We start from the raw sequence: 17,545 nt of genomic DNA on the forward strand, positions 1-17,545 counted from the left end.
CTTTTCTTTTACAAGAGATTCACCACATATAAAAGACCAAAGGCCACTCGAGGATAAAGGTTAATGAGTGTACGGTGGTCTCAGTGACAACAGTGTAGTAATAATCGTTAGTGGTTCAAATTGGATATAATTTGATTATTTAAAGGAACGGACAAACAAGAACTTGTTTACATTCGACTTGAAGATGACAATATTGTAGTCAGCTGGAAAGCAAACGAACAGAACAGAGTTCCAGAAGCGAGCAATTCTAGGAAAGAAGCTCTGTTCATTGGATTTGCGTTTAGCTTTAGGCACAGATAGAGAGCAGTGGAAATTGTGATAGCTAGACGAATGCTTTTTTTTTGTAATAGTTTAATAGAAGGGGACCAGAGATTGAAGCTCATATTAACACTTACCATGAAAACAACGATAGAGCAGAAAGAGGCCCACAAGTCTCTTCCGTGGAAAATAAATTACAGGGAAGAGAAAAGGGCATCACCTACTAGGTTTCGAAGCCAGTTTTGAACCTTGTCAAGGCAAGATAGGCTGTTCCCAGTAGCAACAGTACTTAATTTTAGGACATATCTGTCTCTTATATAGGTAGAGAATTGTGTCGGGAGTGAGGTTTATGCCATATATATATTCGGTTTTGAGCCTCTGATGAACTAATAGCACCAGTGCCTCCTCAATGTACATACATCCCGACTAAGCCAACAATCAGCAAAATTCCACCTCTTCACTGTTGGTGTCCCTAAATGCCGGAAATGCACTTGTGATGTTAGACTGTGTAAAAATGGTAACTTTGGTCCAAATATAACTATTCCATGTTTAATGTGTTTATTTCGATTATTGGAGGCATTCCGATACAAAACCTATCTAAGAATACTCCCAGATAGATAAGGTAAATTTGTGGGAAATTTCAAAAAGATTAGCCCAACCGTTTTGTAGTCCATAGGGAACGAACTCACGAACGCACAGACAAAGTTGCTTATATATATATGTGTGTGTGTGTGTGTGTGTGTGTGTGTGTGTGTGTGTGTGTGTGTGTGTGTGTGTGTGTGTGTGTAGAGAGAGAGAGGGAGAGAGAGAGAGAGAGAGAGAGTCAACATTCAAATTGAGCCACAATGTGAGGCTATCTCTGTTTTAGAGATTGGAACACGTGATCAATTTCATTACTCGTGTTTAAATATCTATAATATAAAGCTGAACGTATGTGTGTGTGTCTGGTCACGAATAGGGTCCTATATGGTTGACTATTATAGAAAACTGATCACATATAATGATAGAAGATGTATCGAGACACAGGAATGGGTATGTTTGATCTGGCATAATGATGATTCATTAAAATTGTGGGGTCTGCGTACGCGCCTGGTCCACGAAGTATGGAAATAAAAAATTTAAAATAAAAAAAAAAACGTTTACAAGTGTTTTTTATATAGATGTACATAATAATACTTTGATAAGTATATTTTAACTTAAATAGGGTTGGTATAAAAAAATTGTGGGGTCTGCGTTCGCGTCTGGCCTCCATAGAATGAAATAGGCACAAACTTTAATAAAGACTTTTCATATCTATCTGCGTAAGTATACTTTGATAATTGTTTCAGTTTGAAGAAATATGGTATAATAAAATTATGGTGTGTTCGTTCGCGCCTGACCTCCATAGAATGGAAATATGTCATAAAGTTTAACAAGATTTTTTTAATATAGATCGACAGGATATTGTGATAAGTGTTTCAGTGTGAACAGGTATGGTATAATAAATTATGGGGTTTATCTGTTTTATTTTTACTTTCATCATATTTTGCTTTGGTTTTGATACCCCAAAGCTATCTCTTTACAACCCTTCCTTTTTATAACCTATCATATTTTCATAAATCAGAGTACATTTTCTGTAGGCTGTTTTGAACCCAGTAAACGACGGGTACTTTTGCAATATAAAAAATCATGATCATTATGACGGCCTTATTGTGAGAAGTCAGGTTTTATAATACTTGGATCTGGGGTACAAATTGGCTGACTGTGGGGGGGGTATAGTTATGCCATTACTACTGATGAGTGATAAGAACACAGAAAATATATATGTCTATGGATATTAAAGATATTTATTTCTAAAAAATAGATTATATATATATATATATATATATATATATATATATATATATATATATATATATATATATATTGTTTCAGAAATTCATTCACAATTTCCAGAATACCAAAACGTTTTAATATTCAGGATTTATATGCATCTTTGAAAACAAATCTGACATGAAATTGATCTCCTTTTTAGTGCTAGCTCTACTATCTTGGTTTGGTCCAGTTCCTAATCTTAGAGTTTGAGTGTTCATGTTATATATGTAATAGCAGCGAAGCCTGATGTTGTCCGAGATTGAATGAGTATCAAAGAATGTTCCATCCTCCCATACTTTTATTGTCATCGAAATCGGTGAAATCGACTATTTTTCAATCAAATCAATTAAGTCTCTAGTCGGGGACCGGGAGAAAGCTTCACATGACTCTCCACAGTGACCTAGTCCACAAAACATTGTAGTCTATATTGCGCTGCAAGGAATCTATTGTTAATTTTATCAAATTAATTTTGTATAATGGATTGAATGAAATTTTCAAATGCAAAATTATCATGGTTCAATTGTGCTCTAAACAGGAACATTAATTTCGAATGCATTCCTGTTTTATAAAACGCTCTATGTTGATTTTATAGGCTGGGCCTTTCTGCTTGTGCGGTGATAAAACTTCTCAAATGCACTTATGATGTTAAATTGTATAAAGATATTAACTTTGGTCAAAATCGGAATTTCTTCTTTGATCGGATTGTTTCGATTATCGATTTTCGATACTTATTGGAAGCCTTCCGATACGAAACCTATGTAAGAACACTTTCAGACACACCAAGTACATTCGTGTGAAATTTTTAACAAATCGGCGCAGTCGTTTTAGAATGCATACGGAACAAACTCTCACACACAGTTTATATATATATATATATATATATATATATATATATATATATATAAGCCTTAAGAATACTAGAGTGGATGAAATGCGGAATAATCAGGGTAGTTTAATCGCCATATATATTTTATAACTTACTAACTAGCTCTACCTACGTATTGACCACTGTTGAAGTAAATACTTAAAGTTTATGCATAAATTTATTTTGATTGCACTAGGGTATCAGAATACTCTTCAGCACATCCACGTAAAGTTTGGTGTCTACTTTCTAGCCGATTTAGAAGATGTCAGGTGGCATGATGTGGCCCTCACTTGAAACCAGACCATAAATGTAGACTAAGCATTGAACCGTCCGGATTTGTATTTTGAGGATGCTGACAATGGCCTTGTTTTAATAACTTGGATCGGTAGAGAGCATGAGTTGTATAGCGGTGCATCTCCAATCTCGCTTGTTGAACATTGTGTCACTTTCAGACATGACAGAAGGCTTATATCGCTCTTGGGATTCGTACACAACTAGCCTAGTAGATGATCGGCAACAAAAGAAGAAAAACAGTTTTAATCAAACGGAAATGGAATCATGGCGTCTTTTCTAGGTAGACAATTATATCGTCCCACCCTGTACAAAAAATAAAAAAAACTGTAGACTAAAATCGTGATATATAACTCTATCCTCTTAAGATTAGTATATTTCGAGGGGAAAATATCTGTACGTTTCCAATCTGCTGTTATTACCATATATAAAAAATGTATACTAAACGCGTTTCGTTAATTTCGAAGATGTGTACTCGTGCAACATTCCGTGAATTTCTTGGAGTGGAATAAACACCTTTTATTCTGGGATTAATTACTGCAGGATTTGTCTTAGTGAAGTAATTACTCCTTTTTCTGTTATCTCTTGGGATACCATACTTGCGGAGATATCATGTCTTTTACATTAATCTTTATCAGCCATCGAACTACTTTTCTAGTTGATGGATCTTATTGTCAAAAATAGTTCTTACCATTTTGAAGATACATTTCTTCAAATATCACTCGTTTCATGTTTATACATGTAAATATTAATTTCTCAGGAAAACAAAAGCGCTTATCTATTTCTCTCCCTCTCTCTCTCTCTCTCTCTCTCTCTCTTACCATATATATATATATATATATATATATATATATATATACATTCACGTGAAATCACCTTTTTCTTCACAATATTCCCTCTGCTTCATTTTTGTAATCGAGTAAGATCTTTTACTTACTTGCAGTTTCATCAAATACTTTTGTATGCAAAATCCTACCCTCTGATGAGAAGGAAAGTATTTCTTCGAAACTCCGGGATTAAAGATTATCCACTTATTAAGTGTTTCCTTTTCAGATTAAATATGTTTTAACTCTTTTTCAAAGTATTTTTAACATGTTTTATTAACTATTTGCTCTCATATATATATATATATATATATATATATATATATATAAATATATATATATATATATAAAATATATTTTAGTCATCGACATACAGACCTGTTTCGTTGTTTCATAACTCATCAGTGCCGCTAGACTAACACCTCTCCCAAGCCGAGGATCGAACCTAGAACCGTCGCGATGACAGTCGGCAGTCCTACCCCCTGACTACGGAATCGGTGGCCGAAATTAAACTGTCCGAATGCGTATTTAAATAAACATCCGTCCGCTACTCGTAGAGGGCTCAAACGTTTTGTTTGTAAACAAATTGCGAGCTTCGCATTATTTCAGCTAAATTAAGTAGCGAGTAAGATAATTTACGAGAGTGCTCTACCGAAGAGGGGAGCTTTATAAAATATATTTTAGTCATCGACATACAGACCTGTTTCGTTGTTTCACAACTCATCAGTGCCGCTGGACTTATATATATATATATATATATAATCTTTATCTGTTTTACATACACATTTATATATTGCTACACATCCATGAGCATGTTGCTTTCAGTCAGTTAAAAGAACTAGAGGCATGTTCAGGCGAAAGTTCTTATATAAAAGTGAAATCCATAATGGATAGGGACTTCACTTTTATGTAAGCTATATCACCTGTAGAGGTCGCTAGTAAATTGTAACTGGCTAATCGAAACATACTGATGACTGTGTATATATATATATATATATATATATATATATATATATATATATATATATATATATATGGTTATGTAAATTAAATAAAAAGTATTACTTGTCATACATTGGTATTGCACACTCTTGTGTGAACCTAAAACTTGTTTGCTTCACCTCTGAAAAATATTGACCCGGAATAACTATATATATATATATATATATGTATATATATATTTGTATATATATGCATATATTTGGGTATATATATACTTGTTGTAAATATATATATATATATATATATATATATATATATATATATATATATATATATATAAAAGCTGAATGTCTGTGTGTGTCTGGTCACGAATAGGGTCCTATATGGTTGACTATTATAGAAAACTGATCACATATAATGATAGAAGATGTATCGAGACACAGGAATGGGTATGTTTGATCTGGCATAATTATGATTCATTAAAATTGTGAGGTCTGCGTACGCGCCTGGTCCACGAAGTATGGAAATAAAAAAATTAAAAATTAAAAAAAAAAACGTTTACAAGTGTTTTTGATATAGATGTACATCAGAATACTTTGATAAGTATGTTTTAACTTAAATAGGGATGGTATAATAAAATTGTGGGGTCTGCGTTCGCGCCTTGCCTCCATAGAATGAAATAGGCACAGACTTTAATAAAGACTTTTCATATCTATCTGCGTAAGTATACTTTGATAATTATGTTTCAGTGTGAAGAAATATGGTATAATAAAATTATGGGGTGTTCGTTCGAAGATATCTCATTACAACACTTCCTTTTCATAACGTATCATACTTTCATAAATCAGAGTCCATTTTCTGTAGGCTGTTTTTGAACCAAGATAACGACGGGTACTTTTGGTAATATATATCTATATATATATATATATATATATATATATATATATATATATATATATATATATATATATATATATATATATATATATATATAATCTTATGATAGGGTTAACTATGCAAAGATACATTTACAAAATTTATTGTTCAAAAACAAGAGCGACAACATAAAAAAATATTCATTTCTTATTCCATGGAGTTTCTAAACTTAGGCTTTTCTCTTCAGAACAAATAACTTGTCAAAGAAAAGCCTAGAACTGCTATAGAATTGCTAGTTAGCATAAAAATTGCAAACTTTGAAAATTATAATGTTCGAAAAAGGTGTAATGTCACAAAGCATATAAAAACATATTGAAACTGATGTTCACGAATTCAGGTATAGTCAAACAATAAAATCTGGTCAATGAAATTGTCTGAAAAAAATCTTGTAAAATAATAGTAGTTTTGGTGTGAATATATTCAGATTATTTAGTTCAAAAGTCCTTACATTTTTCAAAGTTAAATTTTAAATGTAAGTATTTAATCACACTTTGACGATTGGAATTGTTCAACGTTAATTAGTAAGTTAAACTACATTCGTTACCTCGTGCCAAGAGTTTTTCGAACATTACAATTTTTTAAATTTTTATGCGAATTCCTCCGAGTATTTTCACGAATTCTGTTCGTTCGTAAGAAACAGCAGAAGAAATAAGGTTTACTTTATAATAATTTTAATATTAGGATTTAAGATTCCCGTTTACAACAGAAAATACTTGCTAAAATATTCTATAGTTCTGGCACGAATATACTAGCCAATATAACGCCAAAGTACTCAAAACACAAACAAATTGCAAAATTTTCTGTTGGTTTTATGTCAGCTTAGGTATACTCTATATCATACTAAAAGTTGGACAAAATTGGAATATGTGAAAGTTTCAAATTTCGAACGTAATAGAAAATGACTTGTAAGTCGAAAATGTTCGTTTTCGACTTACAAGTCATTTTCTATTAGGTTTTAAAACACTAACCCGGTCAGTTTTCGTGGAAAACCAATAAATCTTGCATTTCACCCATGTTTGCAGGGTCAATCTTTCACATACAATGGTTACCAGTGATGTTGAATCACTTTATACAATATATAAGAATTCCCTTGCCCCCTCCCTCACCTCCTTCTACAAAGGGGCCCAAAAATGCAACAATTTCAGTAGGGATCCCAAGTTATATCAAGTGCATTTGTTATTAAACACTGGCCCCCTTGTAGATAAGAGGAGGATGTTGTTATTTTGGCACACCCTGTATTAATGCATTCAACCCAATTCACATACATGCATGTACTACTGCACTATATATATATATATATATATATATATATATATATATATATATATACTAGCAGAAGTACGCGTTGTTGACTGGGGTTAACAACAGCCTACAGAAAATGGACTGTGATTGATGAAAGTATGATAGGTTATGAAAAGGAGGGGTTGTAAAGAGATAGGTTTTGATACTCAAGAATTTTACCCTAAGCAAAATATGATGAAAGTAAAGATAATTTTCGTGAAAATATATTTTTTATATCAACTTTGTTTCCATTCGTAGCCAAGAGTGACCAACAAAATGATGTTTCCTTAGAGAAAATGTTATATATATAATAATACAAATATAAAAGAAATAAATGTTACCATAGTCAATAAAAGTTACTTTTATGGTAGAAACCTTCATTGTTTGTATTTTTAAGTAGTTTGTAAAAAAAAATAAAAATTCAATTCACGAACCGGTTTAAAAAAAAATCAAAATGGCAGCGACTTTGAAATGGAGAGCCCTGTTTTCAATTTGAAGGAGGGGCACCTGAGCATTCTGTGTTAACACTTTAAGAGAGTTCCGTCAACGTAAGGAATATTTATAAACATATTTTAATGTTTTCCGTTATTTTGTGCCTGAGGAATATTCGATTATGGCATGTGTAGTTTATATAAAAATTCATTTATATAGTTATCGCCTCAAATTTCGTTTTAATTTCGACAGAAGCGCGTTCGAAATTAATATTTAAGTTTATGGCACGATTGAACCAGGATACTTGACCTTTGTATTGTAAACTTTAATTTAAGTCATTATATAAAAATAATTTTGAAAAATCAACAGTAGGTTTTCTACACTTCAATACATAGTACAATGTGTTGTGGACTAAATCACTGCGTGGAGCCATGTGAATCTTCCTCTCGATGCACTGCAGTGGATTCCTTACTAGAGTAAGCAATTAATCGATTTGATTGAAAAATGGGCGATACCACCGATTTCAATGGAAATAAGACATGGAGTTGTGAAACATTCTTTGATCATCATTCAATCCCGGGCAACGTCGAGTCTCCCTGCTAGTTTTTAATGTAGTTCACTTTAAAATCTATTGCTAATATAATTCACTTTAAAGTTTATTTGTAAGTTTATTTGTAATTTATTACGTCTATTCTTATTTGTAATATATTTCATATGGATATCTATTTGTAATATACTTTGATGGTGTTAGTCATAACGAAATTACAACATAAAAATATTCAAGAGAAAACAAAAAACGCATTGCTTAAATTGCAAGCTTCTACCCCAAAAAGTATGTACTTTAAGCTCTTTTATTCTCTTGTCCAATGAGTGTGATGATTTCTCCATAGAATTATTCCATTGGGTACTTTCCACATAGCCATAACTCATCTTCATTAGTCAAATTCTCGTCAAGTTTTTCCTTCTCTTATGTGAATGTTAAATTATTAACAGCACTCATTTACCAACAGAAAACAAAATGCAAAGCAAGAAAAAAGGAAGTTTAATACAATTTCTGCCAGTGTTTATTAATCAGAACTCTTGCTGTGCGGAATTCATTACATCTGGAAATAGAAACGTCATATGAAGATTTTGTTCGTTTTCTTAGCATACAACGATTTAGTATCCTACATATAATTTCATATATAGAGGTAAACAAAAACACATACGGCGTATACAAACTGGTTCTAATATTTCTTCAAATTTACTTCAGACATGCAATTTATTTTACTCTGAAAAATTTACAAGCAATTTTTTTCAACAAACAGTTATGTATGGCTCTTTTGAAATTTCTTCCAAATTATTTCTAGAAAATCTGCTTCTAATATTGTGTAACTACCAAGAAATTAACCTTTACCATTGTGGAGCTTCTGGTAAATTTGCTTTTAGTAAGATAGAACTACTATAAAATTTACTCCTAGTAAAATGGAACTATCAGAAAATTTACTTCTAGTGTTGTGGAACTACTAAGAAATTTACTTCTGATATTGTGGAGCTACTGGGAAGTGTATTTTTAATATTTCGGAACTAACAGAAAATGTACTTCTAGTATTGTGTAGTTACTAAAATGATTACTTCTAGCATTATCGGTCTACCAGAGAATTTACTTCAAGTGTTCTAGAAATACCAGAAAATTCACTTTAGAATTGAGGAGATACTGGAAAGTGTATTTTTAATATTATGGAGTTACTAGAAAATTTACTTCTAGTATCGTGAAGCTTCCAGAAAAGCTACGTCTCGTATTGTAGAACTATCAGGAAATTTACTTCTAATATTGTAAATATTGTAGAAGTCACCAGCAATTTATATTTAGTATTGTATGAGCCACTAGAAAGTCAACACCTTACACGTCTTAAAGATATTTGGAAATGTTTGTTTGTATGCATAAACATCGATGTTATTTACAGTTTAGCTGAAAAATTTAATACTAAAAAATATACACTGTCCATCCAATCAAATTAATTTATTAAATTCGTGATAGAGTCCGTGATAGAAATAGAGAAGTTGTCAACCACCTCAAGAAAAACAACATAATCAACCTAATTTTGTATCAACATCATGTTGTTATGTATATTCCCCTGTAGACATAGATATATGACCTATAGGAGATCTTAGGGAAACAACACTGATTGTAGATACCCTGGTGAGTGGTTTCCCTGGGCTTGGTAAGCAGATAGCTAACGAGGGACTCAAGAAAGTATTTCTCCCATATGTTAGATAAAAGCCTTACATTAGCAGAAGATATGCATTCTATCAATAATAGATGTCTCCACCCAGTGGTGAGTTATAAACATTTGTATTGCTCTGTTATGTTTTTGTTTTTTTTACACAGTGGTCACCACTTATCAAGGTCCGGAAGCCACTCAGGGATAAGAGTTATTGCAAGTACATTACGTTAGTGTGGAGATTTGATGAAGTGTTTACTTAAGGGAGTGGTTCATTAAGAATTTGTTAACGCTGGACTTGAAGACATCCAAGTTGTAGTCAGGTGGGGAGCAGGCAGACGGAACAGAGTTGTGTTATGTGTCCGCATTGCATTTGTCAGCGTATTAATAAATAGTATTTGTACTTGGGTTCCGTCTAGTTAGTTATTACTATGGTTATGACAAGAGAATATTCGTCTCATTATTTTGACTTTCGAGTATAGATCAGTTAATATCTTACATGTTTTTAGATAGAGTGATGTAATTTCCGATTGATTAATTGTGTCTAACTGTATCGGATATATATTCGAAAGTCGAAATAATGATAAGAGTATTCTCTTGTCATATCCCTAGTTATCACACATAATTTATGCTGGTTAAGTATTTTCTGTTTCAGATTAATTAATTCAAATATGCGATGGCAATATGCTCAACAGATCTATCACTTACTAAACATTAGACGACCAAAATATCTGTACACCATGACAGATACATTGGGTCTACTCACTTCATAAAAACATCACTGCTTCCACATACATAGGATAAAAATAAGATTTCAAAAATCAAATCAATATGAATTTTCGAAAATTTATTTTTAAAATAAATCGCAAACTTCAGCAATATAGAATTTTATTAGGTGAGTGAAAGTTTCAGCTTTAGCTGCCGAAGAGTTCGATCCAGAAGACTGTAACCTTACATGTTTCAGTCCAGAGAGTTTGACCCAAGAACGAGCTCATTAAGCAGAGGTCATGTCCATGGTTGCGAGCATGCGATATATATATGCACCCAATAACATCTGCACCAAAATTATACAACTACATAATATAATATAAAATATATATTCACGCACATTGAAATTTATACGAAAATGGACACAGACACAATAAATGATATAAAACATAGCTATCTGAGGACTTGAATGCCTACTGAAGAAAGCTTGAATGCTTACTAGACATTGTCCGTGAGTGTCTAAGGTCTGTCTGTACAAGGGTTTGTAAGGATAACCTGGTATGAGGATGCTTTTCCCTACAAGTAAATATTGAAAATCACATAGTATTTGTGGTTCAAATAAGATCTCTTCAGTAAGGTCAACCCACATTGGTTTATGCTAGGAATGATGCATCTTTTTCAAGTGATGTTGCCTATATTAACAGCACTAAGCTGGACACTCTACCAGACTAGATGAATTCTTGTCGTGGAATCCAGTAAGACCAAGAGACTACAAGAAAGATTGGTATTTTTGTACACCTGCCCCAGTGTAGTATAAACACCCCCATCCACCCCATACTAAGAACAGATTTCAGAATATCCCCCAATCTCCCCATGTTAAGAACGGCTTTCGAGATTGGGGAAGGGGTGTTTATTTCGAAAGTTTCTTAATATAGGGAGGTTGGATTGTTTATAATATGCTGGGGCACGTCATAAAAATTTACTGATAAATTTACTATAATATATTAACCGGTGGCTTAGGGAGAAGAAAATTAATATTCTTAACTTCTTTACCAACTCAACATTTGAAATGTGAAGGAGATTTAATCGAATAGTCAAATATCTATTTATAGAGATCAAGTTTAAGCCCTTAGGAAAGGGCCCCTAGATTTTTTAGAACTTCGGTTGAAATAAAATGAAACAAATTTCAATTTATAGTTTATGAGGAATTTGTCTGTTCTTATGCATATAGATTTATTTCTTGTGTGTTTATGGAGGTACCATTTAGCAAATGCTAAAGTCATCTTATCCCTTATTAATTAGGTCCTGTTTAAGAAGAGTCACCAATGTGGGGTATACAAGTTGTTGCAGAAGACTGGGTTTTCAAATCACGTCAGCGTCACCAGTTTGGGAGTACACGATAGTTTATTATCAGTGGAGGGAAAGATAGCCATCTAGCCATTTGAATGAAATGCGACGTACGACACGTTTTTTTTTTTTTTATTTGATAGAGAAAAACACTGCAAATAAATAATATTTTAAAGCGCTAGTGAAATAGAATATATGTTGCAAAAAAAAGAACAGGAAACATGCTTAACATTAATGGACTCATGTTTAGAGTGGGGGGCACGGAAGAAAATTTACATGCGTATCAAAAAGTTGAAAGTTTGTCTTTGTAAATGGTTGTGCCTTGTTGAGTTGGGGCTTGATACGTGGTGACTCATTTTAAAACTTACATAATGGCATGAGTGAAATGAAAAGGGGCATAAAAATTCCGGTTGCTTCTGTAGGATACATCTGACACAAAATTAATGGCGATATTTTTTACTTGGATTAAAATGTCATCTTTCATGTCTTACTATTGAGTTCACCTTAGGCTGTACCGCTGCTAATGTTTTGTTCTCCCAAAAAGGAAATCACAGGAGGGGGGGGGAGTTCATTATTAATAAACACTCCTTTTATACACCGCAACTAACCAGACAAGCAGCAAAATCCTGTTGAAGTTCTTAAATGATGGAAAGGTTTCTACTCTTATAATTTATTCCCTCAGCCTGTGAAACTTTGGAGTTCCCTTTCTGTTTCCTGCTCCTCTGACTACAGAGATTTAAGTGTAATATGAACAGACATCTAGCCATTAATACTAAACTCCTCATAGTCCCTTGTTAGATATAATCCCAAATAGTAACCCCATGCGTCCAAATGGTAATATGCCTTGCTTGGGATGGAAGAGAGTAAAAAAAGTTAAATAAAAGAAAAAAAAAAAAAAAAAACTATGAATGTTGTCATAGAAAATTGATTGATGCGCATAAACTATTTATGATAATGAGAGAAAAAAAAATGCAAAATGTGTTATAATACTTTTGACTATTTGACCTTCAAATCTTATTGTAAAGGTCAAATCGTTGGCTTCATGAAAAGTGCCACATTTAATTACGTTTCGTTCTCAAGCAACAACAAACTCGCCATCGCTTCTTTAATCAACAATTAGTTTTGACTTAAATACAAAACGATGGAAACGATAAGACAGGCCCGGGATGAAAAGGCGCGTCCATTATTTCAAATAAAACTTTTATCTTCGTCTCATTTAAATTCCAAAACAAAGTAAATCTTTAAAGTTTGTCATCTGCCTACTCTCGATGATGGAAAATAGGTTTCGGAAGGAAAGGGCTTATGCCATTGCAGCAGTTCAGTGATTATAGAATAGGAAATGTGTATATGTGGGCGAAAGCTGGTGGGGGAAGTGGTCAGTATAGTCCGCTGGACGTAATGATTCATGGCTTTATCTTTTAATTTCCCTTCAAAGTGGGTTTTATTGGCTTTTACTCCCTTCAGGGGGCTTATAGCTGCTAATTAGCTTAAATACTCATTGTTGATCTGAAATGATATGAATAAAATTAACTCAGATTAAAATAAAGATCATTATGATGGCAACCAAGCCAGAAAGCAATTCAATTGGTTCAGTGCCCGTTCTAAACACACACACACACACACACACACACACACACACACACACACACACACATATATATATATATATATATATATATATATATATATATATATATATATAAGGGTCGTTCCAAAAGTAAAACTTCCTAGTTTTGAACTGTAAAAGTTAAAGAGCTATGAAGATGGGAGTTGTACCATTAAAATGAGTGACATTTTGTGCTCCAGAATCTATTTCTTTACATAGCGCCATACTAAACGCACTTTTGCCAGGAATTCAATGACGCATCTCTGCTTCTAACGTACGTTCATAATACGGGTTGATTTCTCACACCGTCAATATCTGCAACAGAACAATGAATTTGTCATGTCGTGAATGCATAAGTTCAGTCACCATAACAATGCAATTTGCAACCCATTTAGGAAGAATAAAAATAGGATGCAGTACTTTTGGAACACTCCTTATATATATATATATATATATATATATATATATATATATATATATATTTTCTATATGGAAGTCACCACTAATCAAGGCCCAAAGACCACACGAGGATAAAGGTTAATGAGTGTATGGTAGTCACTGAAACAAAAACATATTAATAGATAGTGCTGGAAATGGGGTATTAATAGTTAGTGCTTGAAACAGATTATTTAAGGGAGCGGCTCAACAAGCACTTGAATATAACTATATTGTAGTTAGCTGGAAGCCAAACTGTGTTCATAGAATTTGCCTTTAGATTTAGGCGCAGATAGAGAGTGATCCAAACTGTTGATGGTTGTTGTAGCTAGGTAAGTGATTTTGTGAAAGGTTGGAAAGGGGTTATCATAGATTGAAGCTCAGACGAGCACTTGCCATGAAAATAATGATAAAGCAGAGACAGGCTCGCAACATTTCTTCTGTAGGAAAGAGGTTGCAGGGAAGAAAAAAGATCAACACCTACTAGGTTTTGAAGCCGGTTTTGAACTTTGTCAAGGCAGGATAGTGTGCTCTGGGCAACTTCCTCTCAGATATTCCAACAGTACTCAATTTTAGGACGTATCTGGCTCTTATACTAGTAGATGATTGCGTCGCAAGTTAGATACTTTCTGGAGCGGTTAAATGACGCTATTATTTTTTCTGGTAACCTTGCCAACAGATTTGATGGCAGTCTTCTATTTCAGACTCAGAATTTATCAAACCAGGATGGTTCTTTTAGATGAGAGCCATCCCTATCAATTGGAGCCAAGTGAGGATCTGAGTGTTTATGGTGAAAAAGATAAAAGCTTGGTTTTGGATGCATTAAAATTAACCAGCCACTTCTTACCCCATTACCATCACATGCTCAAGGTCTGAGGGAGAGACTAAGAGGGGTCTTATTTGTTGGTGGGCTTTGAAGTGTTTCCATAGATCATAGTGTCATCTTCGTATATGTCGATGAATGAACTTAGAATGTGATTTGGGAGATCCTTGATGAAGAAAAGGAAGAGAGCTGGGACCAGGATGGATCCCTGAGACATACTTGCATTGATAATTTGGACATTAGATTTTGGCCCATCAGGGGCTACTTGTAAAACCCTATTGGAGAGAAAAGATTTGATGTTTGAGAAGATATTTCCAGATATTCCATAGCTGAAAATTGTTTTTTTTTTTTTGTTTTTTTTACAAAGAAGTCACTACTTATCAAGACTCAGAAGCCACTCGACGATAAGGGTTAAAGAGTGTACAGTAGTCAATGAGACAATAACATACTAATCGTTAGTAGTGTAAATTTGGTAAAATGGATTACTTAAGGGAAACGGCTCATCAAGAACTTGTTTACATTGGACTTGAAGACGACCATATATTGTAGTCAGCTGGAAAGGAGGAAAATAGAAGAGAGTTCCACAGGTGTGCAGTTCTAAGAAAGAAGTTTTGTTCGTGGAATTTACGCTTAGGTTTAGGCACAGATAAAGAGTTGGGGAAATTATTGATAGTGTTTTCAGCTATAGTGTTTTTATTGTAGTGTTTTCAGAATGTTTCTCGTGAATGTTTGGTGAGGGGAGCACCTTAGATTGGAGCTCAGACGAGCACTTGCCATGAAAATAACAAAATCTTGTGAAGTAAACCATTACACCAAACCCTATGAAATGCCTTGGATATGTCAAGAGCTGTCAATAGATTCGCTGATCCTATGTGCATGGAAACTATATTGCTTGTCACTGAGTAGGTTGTTTTTGCTGAGGTAGTTGAAAATTTCTTTATTCAACACGGATTCAAGCAACTTACTCACGATGCACAGAAAATTAATTGGTCTGTACTGAGATGCAGAAGATCGGTCTCTGCTGTTTTTAAATATTGGGCAAACTAATGAGATTTTTTCAAGTTGTTGGGTAGCATTTCTCCTTCATACATCGATTGAACATTTTTGCAAAAAATTAGTGTTAGTTCCGGATGCAGCCTTTTGAGTACTATAACTGGAATATTGTTAGGACCAGTTGCTTTGCTGGCATATAGGTTTTTTATAAGTGTGGCAATATCACAAACAGATATGTGGATGTCACGCAGATTATTTTCAGGCTGGGAGGAAATTCGGGAATTAGTAGACCCTGATCGCATAGCATTAAGTTTGCTGCAAAGTTCTTGACAAAGAGTTTGGCTACGTTAGATGCTGCTGAAATCACCTAAAACCTGTTGATGATGCTTAAGATAGAGGACACACACATAATAGTTTGTTATTTATCAAAAATCATGGGAATCCAACCTCTATCAAGCCTTTAATCTTCATAGGATTATGTTGCGATTTAAACCGGGAGTTTAGGTTACCTGATGACGTCACTTGATCGAAACAGTAGCTTTGTTATTGTCGTAACTATGTGAATTGCTTATGCGAAATTAAATAAAAATAATATATATATAATTTATATATAAAGTTATGTATGCATAATTATATATCTCTGTGTAAAGGATAAATTAATTAACCAATCAGCATGAATTTTCGAACACAGAAAGTAGTCGTAAGGGTTCCTAATGTGGGTTATATGTAGTATAATTTAGTTTTATACAAAAAGATTAAACAGGGAATGATAGCCCTATGTGAAAATTCGGATACCTTTGATTTTTTTGTGACATGTACACAATAGTCTTTAGACATGGATTAATAAATATGCTTTAAATTTCAATTTTTCTAAAGTGTTTTTATGTCATAATAAGGCGCCCCCCCCCCACTTTTGATAATTGAAGTGTTTCAGATGTACAGGCATCGATTAAGCAAAATTTCCTTAATGTCATCTTCCCAACTATCATCAATGGACCTAAGTTAATCTCGTCAGTATCAGACAAGAACTTTGGAGACAATTCTACTCTTTGCGACAAACCTTCAATATTTCCTCCTGTATCAGAAAACACACTATGTGATACACAAATATCTGTGCGTGATGTTGCCAAGATAATCAAAAACCTTGATTCCAGTAAAGCAACCGGCCCTGACGGTATTCCAATTATAGTACTCAAAAAACTTCAACCAGAACTAGCACCCATACTTACAAAACTGTTTAAACGTTGTCTTAAGGAGAATTGCTTCCCATCACCCTGGAAAATCTCATCAGTATGTCCTGTATTTAAGAATTCAGGTGATCGTTCATCCCCCTCTCAGTACAGGCCAATAAGTCTCCTGTGCCTCATGAGTAAGTTGCTGGAATCTGTGTTGAATACAGAAGTAATCAACCATCTCAGCAGAAATAACCTTCTTAGTGACACACAATATAGTTTCCGTTCTTCTAGATCTACAGCAGATGTGCTTACAGTTATATCTCATAGGATTAGCAAATCTCTCGACAGAGGCAACCTTTCTAGGGCAATTGCTCTTGACATATCAAAGGCCTTTGATAAGGTATGGCATAAAGGTTTACTTCACAAAATCTCCAGCTATGGCATAGCTGGAAATGTCTTCTCAATTATTAAATCATTTCTCTCTGATAGGTTCATAAGAGTAGTAGTTGATGGGCAAAAATCAGAAGCTCACAGTATAAATGCTGGAGTCCCTCAAGGGTCCATCCTGGGC

The sequence above is a fragment of the Euprymna scolopes genome, chromosome 16 (genome assembly GCF_053919585.1).
Source record: "Euprymna scolopes isolate OS-2025 chromosome 16, ASM5391958v1, whole genome shotgun sequence".
Taxonomy (NCBI): domain Eukaryota; kingdom Metazoa; phylum Mollusca; class Cephalopoda; order Sepiida; family Sepiolidae; genus Euprymna; species Euprymna scolopes.